We start from the raw sequence: 6,000 nt of genomic DNA, 5'->3' as shown, positions 1-6,000 counted from the left end.
GCCTAATCTACCGTAATATCATCAAATCCATAACAAAAACTCAATAGAGGGTCCTTGGATTAGACTAGGATTTCTTGAACTCACCATATTCAGCCGCCGCCTCTCCTTTCTGACGCAATCTGGCCGCCATCTCCCCCAGCGTCCGTGCCCCTCTAGGCGCGGCTGTTGAGTCATCCTCGCGCCCCCTCTGCCCCCCGCCCCGCCCCCGCGCGCGCGCGCCGCCAACGCGAACGACACCAGTCGTCCGCGTCGCAAAGTGTCGCCCAGTTCGCCCTTCGTCGCGGACAGAGAGGAAGGGAAGGAGTAAGTGGGAGAAGATAAGATCGTTTGGGGGCCTTCTTGCAAAAAAAAGACCTGCCAGCAAGTGTCACATGTCCCTCATGTGCCTCCCCTGCACACGTGGACACCCACTTCGGCTCCTTAACAAACGCCTGAGCTGTTTTGGACCTAAATGGGACGAATTAAGTAGATTAGGGACCCAAGCGTGCGATTTCGTAGTTTGGGGCCTAGACAAAATCAGCCCAATACTTTGAGGACCGGCCGTGTAATTTACTCAAATTTAAAACAACCTAAGAAAACACCATTATAGAGTTTTATAGATTTTCTCCTCAAATCGTGGTATCTTTTTTAATAAACATTGCGAAATCAAAATATAATTATTATTTAGAATGCATTGTATTTTAATATAAATTTTTGAAGTCACAAAGCACCCTATTTCAGAATGGAGAGAGTACTCCCCTTGGTACCCCCTCTTGTTATTATTCCCAAGATTTACCGTTTGAAGCACCGCAAGGTCAACAGTGAGCGTAATTGTCGGAGGAGAGGTCTTCAATCGCATTGCGATCGAGCATCAAGCTAGCTAAGTGTCTGATGTTTTTTTTGAGGAAACAGGAGGGGTTTGATCCCCTACTGAAATTTATTGAAAGAAAAGTTTAAAACAAAAAAAGGGTTACAATCCTTAAGGAGGAAAAAACGAAAAAAGAAGAAACCGAAACAAAGCTAAAGTACAAAGTTTTGTAGCCATGAAGTAAAGTGCTGTTGAAGGGTCTTCTTTGCTCTCAGGATAACCTGGGCAAATTCTTTACAGAAAATAGCCTTGCACCTGGGAATAGAATTATCAATGCCTCTGAATATCTTGTCGTTGCGCGAAGTCCAGATAGCCCAACACATTGTGATTATGACATCCATGAAGAAAGGTAGCTGAAGCTGATCTTTGAAACTTTCAAAGATCTGAAAAGTATCAGTCGTATTTGGCACCACAATCTGAAGGATACCCCAGCAGGCAATAGAGAAAGGACAGTGAAAGAAGAGATGAGCAAGGTCTTCATCGACAGCTAGGAAACAAAGGACACAGTGGTAGGAGGGGAGGTGAAACTGTTTGCGACGGAGGAGATCTCTAGTGCTTAGTCTGTCCTTAAGCAAAAGCCAACAAAAGAATTTTCTTTTGTTTTGGGATACCGAGCGCCAAAGCCAATGGAAATAGGGATGAACTTGACAGTGGCCAATTAAACACCGATAAGCACAATTGGTAGAGAAGACATCAGTGCCCTAGATGTAAGACCATTTATCTGGATGATTTTGAAGTTGAAGGTTTTGAATGACAGATGAGAGAATGAGATATTGGTCATAAGCTTCCGAAGAAAGGGGCAGGCGGAAAAGGATATGGAGATTAGGCAGAGCAACGACACAGGCAACCGAAATAGTATCATCGATGGCAAAGGAAAGGAGCTGAGGGTAAAGATGGGAGTAAGGTATATTATTCCATCCATCATGCTAGAGAGAGCAAGTAAAACCATCTCTTAGTGAAACAGAGGCGATTCCTTTGAATTTTGTGAGTAGCTTTAATAAATTTCGCCACCAAAAGGAGCCTCTGAAGGTGACCTCTGAGGAGGGGAGCTTGTTTCCAAGGTAGTATTTACTCCAAACTAGGTGCACCCAGGGAATGGAGGCTCTATTGAAGAATTTGTGGAGATGTTTAAGGAGGAGACTTTCATTTTGGGTGGAAAGGTTTAAGATACCAAGGCCGCCCTCCTCCTTGGGTAAACAACACATAGTCCAGGCAGCTTTAGGAGGCTTTTTACAATTAATATCAGACCCTCTCCAGAGACAATGTTTCCTGTATTTGTCTATTTGCGTGACAATTGTTTTAGAGAGTAGGAAGCTACACATAGAAAAAGTAGGTAACGCAAATAAGACAGCATTAGTTAGTTGCAACCTTCCAGCTTCGTTGAGAAAAGAGGAGAAGGCTACCAGCCTTCTTTCACATTTGGTGGTGAGGGGCCAAAAATCAGCTACAAAGGGCTTAGTAAGGGACAAAGGTAAGCCCAGATAGGTAAAAGGAAGTCCCCCAATATTGCAACCAATAAGAGAAGCCAGTGAATGGGCATGGTCAGAGGAGATGTTGATTGGGATCAACATTGATTTGGAGAAGTTAACTTTGAGACCAGAGGCTTCCCCAAAGGAGGAGAGGATGTCTTGGAGATGCTGCAGTTGTTGAGGGCAGGCTTTCATGAAAATAAGCGTATCATCTGCATATTGGAGAATAGGAAAGTCTTGGTCATGAATATTAATTGGTAAACTTAGACGCCCTGACTCCGTTGCGTGATTCAAGAGGGTTTGGAGAAAATCTGCAGCTAGAACAAAAAGAAGAGGAGAAAGGGGATCCCCTTGCCTAACACCTCTTTTACGGTGAAAAACTTTACCAATAACTCCATTGAGAATGACTGCCGAGGTTCTAGAGGTGAAAATTGTCTTCATCCAAGAGATCCATTTGGAAGGAAACCCTTTGTGTTGCATGATTTGGGTCAATCCTCCATGGGAGATCGATCGACGTGGCCACAGCAGCACGTTACAAATTTGATCGATCCCAATGAAATCTCAAAAAAAAAAATGATAGGGCATGCAGAATTTAAAAACAGCTATTTTTCAAAAATTAATTAATTAATTAAAACAAGTCATCAATTTAACACAAGATTTCTAGGGGCACTAGATAAGAATCCATCGCTTTCAAATATGGATCGGAGACGGAGACCATGCCTGGCGCCTGGCCCTATCTCCATATGGCGCATATGCAATCAATCGTGATATCGTTGTCTTCATCATGGTAGTGTTTATTAATTAGTGTATTGGGAAATCTATACACGAAATGTTTGCATGCATGCAGCCATGTGTGCCTACAAGGAGATTGTAATACCCGATTTTAAGGACAAAACCAGATATGCACCATATATGAGTTTTAGAAGTCAAATCTCACATATAGCTACAAATAAGGGGTAATATCAAATGACAATGCATAAATATATAACGTACATGATATAAAAGAGATAACCTTTAGCATCAAACAGCGGATAGACAACTCTAAACCTTCGGGTATTAACTTCTCTCCACAGGATCCAACTGACTGGTTGATCACAAGCCCAAAACTTCTCCTGATGTGTGGGGGGGAATTGCAAGAGTGAGCACATATCGTACTCAACAAGTATAACTAGGGGTTCATGAGGCTCAAAAAGCTGACACTAGTTTGACTGCATTTAGCTTTTAATAGTGGATAGCATATTTAATCATTGGATAGCAAATATCAAGGTAGCACTAATAATCCCATAACCACATGATCAATTGTATACAAGAATTAAGAATAACACATATAAACAACATGATAAATCATCATTTATTATCATTATTCATGTTCATCAGTGTCCATCTATTCCGTCAGTTTTCCGGGCCGCCCGTATCCGTGGGCACGGCTAGTATACCAGATTTAACACTCTGCAGAGGTTGTACATCTTTACCCATGAGTCATGATTTACCCTTTCGCCCGAGGTAGCTAGTCTCTTAACCCCCTTCCTAGGGAGGTCGGCAGGGATCACTATGAAGCCTTTCAAAGGTTCGCCTAACATGTTAGGGCCGCAAGGTTTCCTTTGCGCGCAGATATAGATACCCCCCTTCCGAATGGCACAATGACGCGCAGCCTATACACATAGGGACAGGGGCTCGCACTATACCCAAAACGGTTCAGCCCCTCCGCCCTTTCGGGTAACCTCTAACAAGCTAGAAAAGCTTACTCATACTTGACTAAAGCCAGAGCCATATAGCCCTCATGGTTGTACGAGTTGTCCCAGCTTTTGCCAAGGGATAAGTCCTTATGGAGGGTCAAGATCAATCCAGCAAAAGCCAGAGTTCTTTCCACCCTTTATATTCAAGTTGCTAGAAAGCTTATTTTATTGTTTATTGTATATTCAAATATTCATGTTACAAGATCATGGATTATTAATCAAGCACTAGCAAGAACTACCCAAATGCATATCCAAATAGGTAATCATGGAATTCAGGATAACAATCATCTATGATTTTGCTAAGGTCATCAAGGTGGACACATGCAAATGATAAATGCTATATTAATTGTGTATAGATAGCAAGGATAGTCCCCAGTTATACTTGCCTTAATCCAAATGCTCTTGTTGATCGTGCTGGTATTACTAGTTGTCCAAGGCTCTGATCTTGATCACTGAAGTACTCTTGTGCACCACGAATTTCTCACCGTCTAAATTCGATCATCAACACACAAACAATCGACGACAAACATACATGAAGCAAACAAAGCTACAATTAGAACAGTACACCAAACATGTAAAAACAGTATGAAAAGTTTATAAAATGATTCTACGCATCGCTACGATTTCAAAGACGTAAAGTTCACGAAAATCGGAGTTAAAACGGTGAAGTTATAAATTTTCTAAGATTTTATATAGAAAAATAATTAATTAAATAGGGTCACAAAAATAAAAAGGTTTCAAACTGAGTAAACAATTTTACTAATATGTAGAGCTCATTAATATGAACCTAACGCAATTTGAATGGACCAAATCGGATTTAAAATGAGCATTTTATAAGGTTGAAATAGAATTATGTTAGTAACTTATCATATTAATATTTATACATAGAAAACACCAAGTTGATTTTTACCTCCACGATCGACAACAGGTTCTGCAACTTGGATCTGTATGCGCAGCAAGATAATTATCAGCACACGTATATCTCATCACGGAACAGCACTAGCAGACCTGTTCACGAGAAGCACTGACGGCAATAGTCCTGTCTCCACTTTGATCGACATGAACTTCTCATCTCTGGAACTCGCAACAGCGGCCGCGGCAGCAGCGGCAACCAGGTTAAAGCAGCAATCTCTGCAAACGCTGAACATCAGCCGCCTTCTGGAGACCATGACAAACTCGACTTGACTTCAGCGACTTGCACCATCGAAAACGGAAAAGGATTCCGTCCTTGATTCTGCCTCGGTTGACAGGCACCAGCAACGCATGAACCAGATCGAACGGATTAACGACGGTGCAAAACATGTCTTTGATTCCCAGATGGACTCAGGCGGCGGCGGCGGCTCAACGTGTGATGCTAAAAAGATTTAACGCATACTAGTATTATATATATATACACGTGAGGTTTGGATGAGTTGGACTAGGGTTAGAATTTGTTATTTCCAGAATTAAATAATTCTATGAATTAAATAATCTCAGAAAAATCTGGAATCGTTTATTTTATTTCAAAACCCTTTTAGAAACAATTTTGAAAATAGTGTAAGTCATTTTAAGTTATGATCAAAACCAAGCAGTACAATAAATCCAATGCATTGGCATGAATGCTCAACAATGTTTCTAAGCCTTATATTAAATTTTAGTTTAATAAAAATATTATTTTTCCTATATTTTTATGAGCACAAAAAAATATTAAATTAAATCAGTTTTCACCTATTTCAAAAGGAGCAAATTTTAGGGTGTTACAGAGATGAACCAAAAGATCTACAGGAGCATTATCATATCAAATTATCATGCACACGTACCAAGTTTTCTTTCTTATCAATACATTTGTCTACAGTGGCGGAGGCAGCTATCTTACGGCAGCCACCATACCTAAATTTTATACAAAAGCGTGAAAAACTATTATGTATATACGTGAAACACTATACAGTGTTGATTGATTTAATGGCTG

This window comes from Sorghum bicolor, chromosome 7 (genome assembly GCF_000003195.3).
Source record: "Sorghum bicolor cultivar BTx623 chromosome 7, Sorghum_bicolor_NCBIv3, whole genome shotgun sequence".
NCBI lineage: Eukaryota > Viridiplantae > Streptophyta > Magnoliopsida > Poales > Poaceae > Sorghum > Sorghum bicolor.
The sequence above is the reverse complement of the archived record's forward strand: the minus strand, read 5'-3'. Positions refer to the sequence as shown.